At 39.8% G+C, this 12,500-nt stretch overlaps 1 protein-coding gene across 2 annotated transcripts in view; it reads right to left on the reverse strand.

The window, feature by feature from the left end:
* LOC123512535 overlaps positions 1 to 8,480 on the reverse strand; it is a 26,612-nt gene extending 18,132 nt beyond the window's left edge. Inside the window, exon 1 of one of the 2 annotated variants that reach the window (XM_045268962.1) lies at positions 7,885 to 8,480. The gene's annotated coding sequence lies outside the window, so the exon portion shown is untranslated. The remainder of the gene's footprint in view (positions 1 to 7,884) is intronic. The other variant, XM_045268961.1, reaches the window with a different exon arrangement.
* Positions 8,481 to 12,500: the final 4,020 nt, after the last annotated feature.

Here is a 12,500-nt window from a genome sequence, read left to right on the forward strand (position 1 = left end):
ACATATTTGAAGAAAACGGTATGCCATCTTTCTTCCCACGTATGTGCTACTCCTACACTTGTCACTTCCCCCATCGCCTCCCCCCACACACACACACCTTCCATCTCTCTCTCTCTCTCTCTCTCTCTCTCTCTCTCCTTAATTATCACTATTATTACTACGTCACTTTTTGTCCCACTTTATCACTTATCTGTACACTTAACACACTTATCAATTCCCTAGAGTATGTTTTTTTTTATCCATATCACCTCTAGACTTACAATGCTCTCTCTCTCTCTCTCTCTCCTCACATGTAAACACAATTTGTAAGTTTTCACTCCTCATCCTCCTCCTCTTAGTACTACATTCTCTCTCTCTCTCTCGCTAAGGATTTCAGTTTTGAGTCTTCTGTAACCTTCAATTCATTCCTTCACTGTCTACATTTCTATCAGTTTATTCAATAATCTCTCTCTATTCACCTTTTAACACAAATAGCGAGTCATCCCTATCCTTACCTAACCTAACCTGACCTTCAATTTACTCCTTATAACTAGCGAAAGATTCCAGTTTTGAGTGTTCTGTGACCTAGTTATTTCACTATCTACACTATTAGTAACTGTCTATTTATTAACCTCTCTGTTCACTTTCTTTAACACAATTTGAGTCAACTCTACTCTAACCTAACCTTTAACAGCCTATTTAATCTTTCGTTGGTACATTTTAACTATTTCATAATCTACCTGTTCATTTTTTACACGATTTGCAAGTCAGCCCTACCCTAAACTAACCTAAAATGATCTATACATCTATTCTTTCATTGTGTATATTTCTAACAAACAATTTCTTAATCTACCTGTTCATTTTTAACACGATTTGCAAGTTAGCCTTACCATAAAGTAACCTAAAATAATCATATATCTATTCTTTCTTTGTGTACATTTCTAACAAAATTTTTTTAATCTGCCTCTTATTTTTCTAATACGATTTGCAAGTCAGTCCTACTCTAACCTAATCTAAAATAACTCTTATTCCTTCATCATCTACATTTCTAACATTCTATAATCTCCCAGTTCATTTTTTAACATAATTTGAATGTCATTGCTATTCCATCCAGTTACTTGTTTTTACTCCTTAACTTAATTTGCAAGTCAGCCCTGCCCTAACCTAACCTATCTATTCCTTCACTATCTACATTTATAAGTTTACAATCTCCAAGTCCATTGATTTGTTACGTAATTTGAAAGTCAGCTCTACTTTATCAAGTTACTCGTTTTTCTTCTTTATCTTTAACATAATTTGGAAGTCAGCATTAACCTAACCTATCTATTCCTTCACTATCTACGTTTCTAACAGTCTATAATTTCCCAGTCCAATTTTTAACACAATTTGAAAGTCATCCTAATCCATCCAGTTACTCGTTTTTACTAATTTATCTTTAAACAATTTGAAGTCAGCCATATTTTATCCAGTTAAGGACTCGTTTTTTACTCCCTTTATCTCCTTATCTATTCCTTCACTGCTATATGTCAACTGTTCACTGCCATTTCTCTTCACTTCAGCTCCTTCACGTGAACTCTCAAGCGTTTGTCACACAAATCACTTCTCTAAACGTTAACTTCAGGAGAAGGTCAACCATCTGCGTTTTACTGCCACCTGGACACCTGTCCTGCATTAATTAGAGGAACACGCGAGGCACGTTTCTCAGTTGCTTCACTTTTTACTACGTCTCTTACTACTGCTGATGTTTCCTTTACCTTTCACGGTTCATTCTTACCTTTTAAGAATTTACTATTATTATTCCTGGTACTTATCTTCCTATAGTACTAAACACGCGAGGTACGTTTCTAAATTCCTTTACTTTTCACTACTACTAATTATATTACTGCTGTTTCTTATATTTTTACGTTTCATTTACCCTATTAAAAAAATACTATTATTATTATTCCTAGCATTCATCTTCCTAAACACACGCGAGGTACGTTTCTAAATTCCTTCACTTTTCACTACAACTCATTCTACTGCTGCCGTTTACTATACTTTACACGATTAATTTTCTATCATAAAAATCTACTATTATTAATATTCCTTACGTACTAAACACACGCGAGGTATGTTTCTCAATTGCTTCACTATTCACTATTACTTTCTACTGCTGCGGTTCTTATACACGATTCATTTACCCTTTAAGAACTGTTATTATAATTCCTAGCATTTCTCCTCATAAAGTACTAAGCATACCACCACCACCACCACCATCCTCCTCCTCCTCCTCCTGCGTACTTACCTTGCACTTATCAACAATTACAACTACAGCTATTTATCCTGCTATTAGTAGTAAGCACACATCTTCACACTTTAGTATCTTACACCCTCTTGCTCCCTCCCTCCTCACTTCTGTCTTATTACAACTACTACTACTACTACTACTAATGCCACTTTTCATCACCTTTCCTTATGTAATTACTACTGTTTACGTCACTATTCACTATGTTCCAACCCCCCCTCCTCTTTCTATTAACGTTATTAACCTATGTTGTTTCTAAATAACTTTTTTTTTTTAAGCAGCTAAAACTTTCTGCTCCCGTTTCTCTATATTTAAAACACTTTCACCTACCACCTCCTTCTATTATTCTTATTATTCCTACTAACATTCTCTGGTTATACTATCTTGTTATAATTCACACAAATATTTCTGATATATAAAACCCTACGTCTCGTTTTCTTTTCTTTTTTTCAACTATATGTATACGTTTTTTTTTTTTCAACTATCACCTCCTCCTCCCATTATTCGTATTGCTCCTACTAATGCAATCTCGTCAAACTATTTTGTTATAAATCACACAAATACTTAAGATATATAGAATACTACGTTTCATTTTCAAATGTATCTATTTTTAATCTGAGCGCTCCCCTCCACCCACCATTCCTCCCCGCTTCTCCCCCTTCCCCTATCCGTCTGTCCGTCCGTCCGTCCGTCTCGTGCTTATCAAAATTTACACGTATTTCTGGATACGAGAACCAGAAACTCAAGCAAATATGGCACAACTTTATACAAAACGAATGAGACTTCAATCTTTCCCGACTCTATCTTCAGCTATCAGATAATAATACCAGGAAAGAGAAAAAAAAAAAATGATAAAAAGGGATATTATAGTTTCCTTGTGTGCTTGGTAACTACATTCACTCACTCAACACCACCACCTGCTTCTCCCTCTCCCGCCCTCTCTCCCTTCCAGCCCCCCATACCGTCCAAGGTCCCGCTCTCCCCCACACACACACACACACACACACACACACACACAAAGACCATTTTACCCGCCGTCTTCCTTTACCGCTTCACTTATGCATGGACTAACCTTTCCTCCAACGAGTCGGTTATTTCCCTATCCTCACTTGACGCTATGCACTTCTGGCCGCTTCGTTGTATCACACATCGTTATCTACTGTCATGTATATTGCATCTACGTATATATTCGTTTGTGTTTTATTAAGTTGGGCTTTTACAAACGGTTTTTTTTTATTATTATTATTTCCCTATCTTTACTTGACACTATACACTTTTGGCCGCGTTTCGTTGTATCACGCATCGTTATCTACTTTGTATCTCATATCTACGCAATTTCATTATACACTCGTGGGCTTTGATTCACTATTAATACGTTAGGCTTTTACAAACGGTCTTTTTTATAGTTTAGTTAGTATACAACTCTACAATGCTTTTTTTAGTCAGTTTATGTACATGTTATACTGCAATATTATGTAAACTGTGCTCATTAAATTTGCTAGGTTATCTATCTATCTATTTTCGACGGTACTAATGATTCATAACACGAGGCTTCTTCATAACCATCAAGGGAGCCCTCATTTGGTTATCTTCACAAAAGCGCACACTACTTAACTACACACTTGTCATATCTAAGCTACGTGTTTGCTGTTATTCCATTATCAGAAACGCCTTCCTCTCTCACCACAATTTTTTTCAAGCCCCAGAAACGAGTAAACGGGTTTTCAAGTTTCTCCTTATGATCAACTAGAAATCTTGCCAATCCATCACCAGAACCATACAAATACCCCTAAAAATATGAGTATCTTGAACTACAGCCTTTACAAATAGTCGAGGCGAGAGTGCCAAGCGTTTCTGAAGCCTGGTTATAGCCGCGTGGTTGTTATTACGATACATTATACCGTAGCCATTGTTAACCTTCACTTTTGTTCCTTTATTCATGGTCAGTTCTGCCGGGAATATTCACTTCGTTTACTCCGTTTTCTCTCGCTTCCCTACCGTTAACTATCCTATTTCACGCTCCCCCATATTCGGTACTCAAATTTTTGTAATTTTTATATTCTACGCTCAATGGAATACTTTTAATGCGTATTGTAGTGTTAGTGGCTTATTCAGTTGTCCAATGCATCAGTCTCTCTCCTCTCAGTGTATTACAAGACATAATATAGAACAAGGTTGAAAATACTCTTGTGATATCTGATGACTTTTTAACCCTCCCACTTCACCTATTCCCGTTTTCTTATCAAGGCCATTCAAGACGCATCGAAATAGTCACTATTGAATTCTTATGACCACCCTTTTTTGTTTAACAGAGAGAGAGAGAGAGAGAGAGAGAGAGAGAGAGAGAGAGAGAGAGAGAGAGAGAGAGAGAGAGAGAGAGAGAGAGAGAGAGAGAGAGAGAGAGAGAGAGAGAGAGAGAGAGAGAGAGAGAGAGAGAGAGAGAGAGAGAGAGAGAGAGAGAGAGAGAGAGAGAGAGAGAGAGAGAGAGAGAGAGATATTCACTTCTGAATTCTTATGAGCACCTTTAGTTTGTATTGCTATTACTGAGAGAGAGAGAGAGAGAGAGAGAGAGAGAGAGAGAGAGAGAGAGAGAGAGAGAGAGAGAGAGAGAGAGAGAGAGAGAGAGAGAGAGAGAGAGGGGGGGGGGTAGGGGGATGCACGTCAATGGAAGCACAGACTCGCGAAACAAACGAATGACCTTTTAGCAAACAATAACATAAACTGCTCTGATATTTAGCATTACCACCACGCTGCACGCTCTCCCTATCATGACAATCACGCCAAGTGGTGAACATTACGTCAGCAACAGGGGCACCAAGAAGAATGGGCGATTATGACGCTGCCTGGTGACGCAAGCTAAGATTACATTCACTGCTACCTCTCCCACCGCGAAACTGCCTCAAGCTGGTCTTGCGCGTGAAAGCTTGTAGCCGCAGAAACAAACCAGTCAGCTCGAATATACTATAACAAGACCAGTTTAACCCCTTCACTTCTGGGACATATTTTTAACTTAAGATTTGTGTACGATTAGACCATTTCATTTACACTAGGAAGAGTCTATGAAGTCAGAAAAATAATGGCAAGTCTTCACTATTTTAATCCCCGACGTAAGTTTCTGAACATGTATAAAATCGCCAAATAGTAAGCAGAATGAATATGGAAATGATACTGAGATTTAAAAATGCGTGCGGTTACTTGTTTGCGCAGGTCTCTTTAAAACATGACTATCTTTCAGCTCTCTAAACCACAACTACACTATTCAAGTACGCACGTGAAGTTACTAGTAAAAGCAACTCTTCTTAACTATAACGAAACTAGATTAAAACTGTGTGAGGTTACTACTAAACGCATCAAACTAGACACGGTTTCAAATGAGGTTACTGGCGCAGCTCTCCTACATTATAACAAGACTATTTTAATTACGTATGTGAAGCTACTAATAAACGCAGCTCTTAACTATAACAAAACTAGATTAAAAGTATGAGGACACCAGTAAACGCAATATTAAACAAGACACGATTTCAAATGAGGTTACTGGCGCAGCTCTCCTAAATTATAACAAGACTATTTCAACTACGTACGTGAAGCTACCAGTAAACGCAGCGGTCCTTAATAGATTAAAAATGTGGTTACTCGTAGCACATTATCAAACAGACGCAATTACTGTGATTACTACCGCAGCTTTCCTGAAACTATAACAATTGTAGATTAAAAAACAAGTTAGCTTACTGGTTAACGCATTAAACAAGACACAAATACTGGAATTACTAACGCAGGCTCTCTTAAAACTATACCAAGACTATATTTCCCAAGTGAAATTAATTTACAAAGGGAAGAGGGGGACGGGTATTTAACGTGTAGTATGCTTGGCCATTGTGCAAACGTATGCCTCACTTGTCTAATGGCGTGTGGGGGTCGGGGTGGAGGAGGAGGGAGGTGAGGCTATCAATCTTCCTTATAATACAGTGAACGGGGTTGATAAAACAGACTGCAGCGTCGGAAATGGCATATGCTTCCTACGTCAACCTCAAAAATTTACTACGAAGCTTCTGGTATTTTACAATTTCCGTAGTATTCAGAAATTCTCCGGGGAAAAAAAAAAGTTAGTCTCGTCTGGTCGCATTTACTTCGTTCTAAATCAACGTTTTAATTACGAATGAATTGCCAGTTACTCATTTCTTGTGTGCACGTGTTGCTATCGTATCATACACGTAGAGAGAGAGAGAGAGAGAGAGAGAGAGAGAGAGAGAGAGAGAGAGAGAGAGAGAGAGAGAGAGAGAGAGAGAGAGAGAACGTCCGCCATACTTGTGAACGTGCTTGGTGTTGCAAGTGTGTGTGTGTGTGTGTGTGTGTGTGTGTGTGTGTGTGTGTGTGTAGCATGAAAAATTCCTGAGACTGACCGCAGAGAGAGAGAGAGAGAGAGAGAGAGAGAGAGAGAGAGAGAGAGAGAGAGAGAGAGAGAGAGAGAGAGAGAACCCGTGTGGATTGTGAGAGGTGGGGCTTCAGTGAGAAAATAGACCGTTTGGGAGGGAGAGGTGGAGGGAGAGGGAGTGAGAGCTGGGAGGGGGTGATGAGGTAGCAGCAAGGTGGTCGAGTGAGAGCAGCGGATCCGGAAGGGTGTGGGAGAGGGGGGAAAGGGGATGGGTGGGAGAGAGAATAAAGGAGAGGAGAGAGAGGAGGGAGAGGGAGAGGAGGGAGGGAGCGAGGACAAGAGAGAGAGAGAGAGAGAGAGAGAGAGAGAGAGAGAGAGAGAGAGAGAGAGAGAGAGAGAGAGAGAGAGAGAGAGTGGACAACTTTAACGCTCTATAAACCCGTACATATTTCCACTCTAGTCTAATCATTGTGGCCACGTGATGCAACAATAGTGATAAGAGGCACACAGAATACGAGTGAATCACCACTATTTCAACCGCTTACGTAACTCACAAAACAGTATTTACTCTTGAAACTCGCTTAAAAATCATTACTATTGCACCGTTCAGCGAATTTAACTTACAGGACGGTGTGGAATGAGAAGAAAAATGATTATAAGAGAAATTTGGATGAAGATGAAGAAAATGTAGTGAATCATGCCAAGGCTGCCTCTCTGATCGGCCGGCAGACATCTTGACACGCCGGTTCATCCGCTACTCAAACACCCAATACCTTGTCTCCACCGTGATACACCCGTCCCTATGTATCGTTTCAAGCACACTTTTGCACTTCACTCTTCCCTCAAGGCCCTCAATAATACGTCAAGCCCTTTCCCAGCCCCCACTCATCCCTTGTACGAAGTCAACAGCGTAGTCATCTTGCAGTCCACGAAGTCGCAGCCCCACGACCTGAATAGACTCAAAAAACATTAATACGAGATAAAATTGCCTAAAAATAGAGGTGACCAGTCCTACAGAACCCTGATCGTGATAGAGGGGGGGGGAGTTTCAAGGGCGTTAACAATGTAATAAAGGGACAGTTATCGATTGCTCATGAGTGGATGGGTGGGGGAGGGGGCAGGAGGGGGAGGGTGGCCCAGATTACAAGTCAAAAAGCTTTCACTGCAATATTTTTTACGGTTTTTGTTTTAATGGGCGCTGTTCTAATGTCACGATATTACTGAAGAGCGCTAACAATGCGAGCCAAACCTGAGACGGACGAACAACAAGATGGAGGAGTAGGAGGAGGAGGAGGAGTAGGAGGAGGACAGCACGAGATCACTAGGCTGGAGGGAGGGACCAGACCAGACCAGACCAGACTAGACCAGCCCAGCCTTGCCTTCCTGCCTTGCCTTCCGCTCCTCACTGCCGAATACTTTACCTTAATTTCAATTGCCGTTTGATCAAATCTGGGGGTAAATGGAAAATAGTATGAGTTGACTAGCCTATGTCAATGTATGAAATAGGAATATCAACTCTAAGCGGAGGAGGTCAGCGGGACGGAAAAGATCTTGAGCGTCTCTCCCTCCCCGCACGTCCTACTCCCGCTCTTGCTGGCGGGCGAGTGATGCAGCGCAGCCAACGCCGCTCCACCGCCATGACGTCATCACGAGGCGCCACTAATTCCTGTACATTTCGTTCACTTTCACTTTCATTGCTCAAAACGCCACTATCTTACCTCTTCTTACTGAACAATCATTTTAAAAAGTATATGAAATGTTTTTAAATAGGGCCGCGCAGGCATCATGGGACTATACCTATGACGTCACGCGGGAGTCTCGAGCGTTCCAGCATTTCGTTCACTATATGTTATTATCGTTCAACTTGGCTTAGCTACGCACTTTCACTTAACTGAAATAAAATAAAATAAATAAATGATAATAGGAACTGGTGGCTTGCGTTGAGGCTAGGCCGTTCTCTTACTAAGGATGCTAAAGGCTGTCAGAATCTCAACATTACTTTAAGGGACTTAAATCGCTGTCTAATGCCGGAAAGTTACTTATAGGGTCTTGTTTTGACACATCCTATCAACAAGGGCGACGAGGAGCAACTGTGGGCATGGCAAAAGGGCCAAACAAAAGAAGGAGGTGCCATTCAGCCACTCTCACACCCTGCACGTGAAAGCAACAAAGATGGATTTGAAAGAAGCGTCATTTATGTCTTTGTGGCCTTAATTCCTCTCCTCCGACATCATTTACTCCTTCACTGACATTCCTCCGTATGTCTGAAGTCAGCAGTCGCCACAGAACAGCATGGGACAAGCTTTCTCTCATTAGAATAACACCAAACACACACACGCGTCCCTTTCCTAGACATATTTGGCGTGATGTACGATAACTCCATACAAACGCAGAAAGAGAACTGAAATAACTACTTTCCATCTCTACTCCACTGACTCCTTGCGCAATACTAATAATAAACTACACCTTTTTTCATACGCTAGGAAAATATTCAAGACTGGTGGAGTGAAAACAGGCAACCGTGCTTTTCTGTAACCTGAGAATCGAGGGACCTTCTAAACGTGACAAAGAAAATGAGGTGGAGGTGGTCAGGTCATGGTTGGTGAGGCGTGGGTCGGGAAGGTGAACTGGTGAGAGGTGACGGGGGAAGGGGGAATAGGGAAGAGGGGGAGGGAAGGAGGAAGAGGATGGAAGAGAAGGAACGCCATTAAGTGAAGGGTGAATGACCAGGATCGAATCTCTACTTATAATATTATCTCTATTTATTTTTTTTTTTTCATATATTTATCAGATACAGCTCTACCTAGTTCAACATTTGCTTTCGTAATCATAGCCTCGTAACACCTGCGTCTAGAAATGCACTAATTATATTCAATGTCTCACGGTAAATTAATGACATAAATATATCATTTAAGTGTTTCTGAAGCTCGTATTCTCAAACACTTATGTGCTTTCCTACACTATTTCAAAAGGCTTTATCCAAATTTACACGAGGTTTTTAAAGGTGCTTTCACGGTCCTAGATATATTGAGACAAGATTTCTACATTATTAACTGAAGAAACACTTGAAAACCCCGCTAATCCTCTCTGTGGCCTTGGAAAAATAGTAGTAAGTGAACAAAACAATCTTAAGCAAGTTTTCACTGTTATAGAGGCAGTGACAAAATTTCTACATTAAATAACTGGAGAAACTCTTGGAAACCCCGATATTGTCATCTCTGTGGCCTTGGAAAGTAGTCGTGGTGAAAGAATATAGCGCTTATAAGCAAGTTTTCACGTTTCTAGAGGCAGTGATAAGATTTCTACATTATTAACAGGAGAAATTAACACTCTTGAAAATCCCGCTAATCTTCTCTGTGGCCTTGGAAACTATAGTCGTGGTGAGAGTACAAAAAGTGTTTCTGAATAATGACTTTGTTTGTATATACCTGCTTAACAAGGCAGCTTTCTTATCGTGGTGCCTCAAGACGTACATTGCAATTCAAATCATCCATATCTTAGCTAGTACGTGATGTGAGTCTGGCAGTTTCAAGGCTTCTATATTCCATACTGTGTGTGTGTGTGTGTGTGTGTGTGTGTGTGTGTGTGTGTGTGTGTGTGTGTCATTGATGATTTGCACGTATTATAGTAAGCTGTGCATGTAGGCTCTCTCTCTCTCTCTCTCTCTCTCTCTCTCTCTCTCTGCAGTGTAGCGTATATGTTTATTGGCTCTTATGAGAGAGAGAGAGAGAGAGAGAGAGAGAGAGAGAGAGAGAGAGAGAGAGAGAGAGCATAATTATGAATGACAATAAAACGTAAAAACCGAACAGTGAAGATTATTTTTTAAAGTATTTACCACAACCACCACCACCATCACCACCACCACCACGTACACATATTATACTAGTTAATGAATCCCTGCTACAACAACAACAACAACAACAACAACAACAACAAATAAACACGCATTACAAGAAGAGAATAAAAAAAAAAAAAAAAAGGATTATGTAGCTTCCCTTGTCTTCTTAACACCCTCCCTCCCCCTCCTCCTCCTGCTGCTCCTCTTCCTCCTCCTTCTCCTGCTCCTTCTCCTCCTCCTCCCCTTCCCAACACCAAGGTCTCGCGCCCCACCCTTGCTAGGTAGTACCCAATGACTTCCTTTCCCTCCCCCAGATAGAAGGCTCTGTTTGCGGCGCGGGCTAAGAATGGATATGTGGCTCAGTGTTATCTATGCTTTTATAAATTAAAGTCAAATAGAGTTGTGATAAGACAGTTTAGGGTGTTTTCAGAGTAATTTTAAGATAGTTATGGCATGTTTTTAAGCCAACTGAAGGCAGATCATGGTGTTTTCAAGGCATTTTAAGACAGTTATGGCATATTCTAAGGGCATTTGAAGACAATTTAGGGTGTTTTCAGGGTATTTTAAGACAGTTTGGCATGTGCTTTAGGGCATTTAAAGACAATTCATGGTGTTTTCGGGATATTCAAAGATATTTTGGCATGTTGTAGGGCATATAAAGACGGCTTCTAGGATTTTTAGGGCATCTTAAGATAGTTTGGTATGCTTTAGGATATTTCAAGACAGTTTGGCATGCTTTTAGGGCATTTCAAACAGTTTGGTATGATTTTAGGGCATTTAAGAATAGTTTAGGCCGTGTTTCAGGGTATTTCAAGACAGTTTGACATGGTTTTTGTTTAGACATTTGAAGACATCTTTGGGTGTTTTTAGGGGATTTATCACCCCTAATCACCCTTAAAACACCCTGAAATGACCCAAATAGGTTAGGCTTAATTGAGTAGTTTACCAGTTGTGATGTGTTTTACTAATCTGTTTAAATCTTGCTGTTTTTCTCTTTTTTTTCTTTTCTTTTCTTAGTATGTCTGTCCCTATTGCTGTTGTCTTATCGTTCTTTGCGATTTGTTTACGTATATCCTATTTGAGTCTTGCTATTTTTTTTTCTTTTTTGTTGTTTTCTGAATGCCTGTCTTTTTTTATTGTTTCCTCTCTTATTTTGCGTCTCTTTTTATTCTTATTTATCTTCTCTGCATCCTTGTTAATAGGCTACTGTTTGGCGTTTACTTAGTCTTTTGATTCGTCTTTACTGTTTTCACAATCTGTTTTACGTTTTATAGTTTCTCTCAACCTGTTTGTCTTTATCTGTCTCCACATCCTCTAATAGGTGTCTTGCTTACCACTCTTGTCCCCTCTATTATATTTTCTCTCAATTTTTCTTCGTCTTTATTTATTTATTTATTTTTTTTTTTTCATCCTACCTAGGTCTCAATTCCCAACCTGTTTACGTCTTACTGTTTCCTCAATAGGTCTTTTTTTCTGTTTTTGTATCCTCTTTCTGTTTAGTTGTTTACGTTATTTGGTGTTTGCTCTGTCAATTCGTCTTTACTTTTTCTCAATCTGTTTACGTCTTACCGTTTCTCTCAACCTTTTGTCTTCACATCCTCTTTGTGTCTTGTTGTTTACCATTTTTGTCCTCTCTTTTACTGTTCCTCTCTATCTGTCTTAATTTTCATCCTGTCTGGGTCTTAATTCTCAACCTGTTTACGTCTTACTGTTTCCTCAATAGGTATTTTTTCAGTTTTCTATCCTTTTTGCGTCTTGTTGTTTGCTTTCCTTATCATGTCTGTGTCTTACTGCATTGTCCTCTCTACGTCTTATCTCCAAACTTTTTTCTGTCATTTCCCCTTGCACACATCCAGATTTCCCTCTTCATGTGTATGAGAGAAAGAGCAGTTAAAACACACTGAGGCTATTTACTAATTTATTTTTCAAATGTACCAATACAGTGATAAACTTATAGTTACTGAGTAAAGTGGATAGAGAGCAGTTAGTAACAACTAAGCATAGCCATAGAGAGCGGTTAGTAACAA

This window comes from Portunus trituberculatus, chromosome 34 (assembly GCF_017591435.1).
Source record: "Portunus trituberculatus isolate SZX2019 chromosome 34, ASM1759143v1, whole genome shotgun sequence".
NCBI lineage: Eukaryota > Metazoa > Arthropoda > Malacostraca > Decapoda > Portunidae > Portunus > Portunus trituberculatus.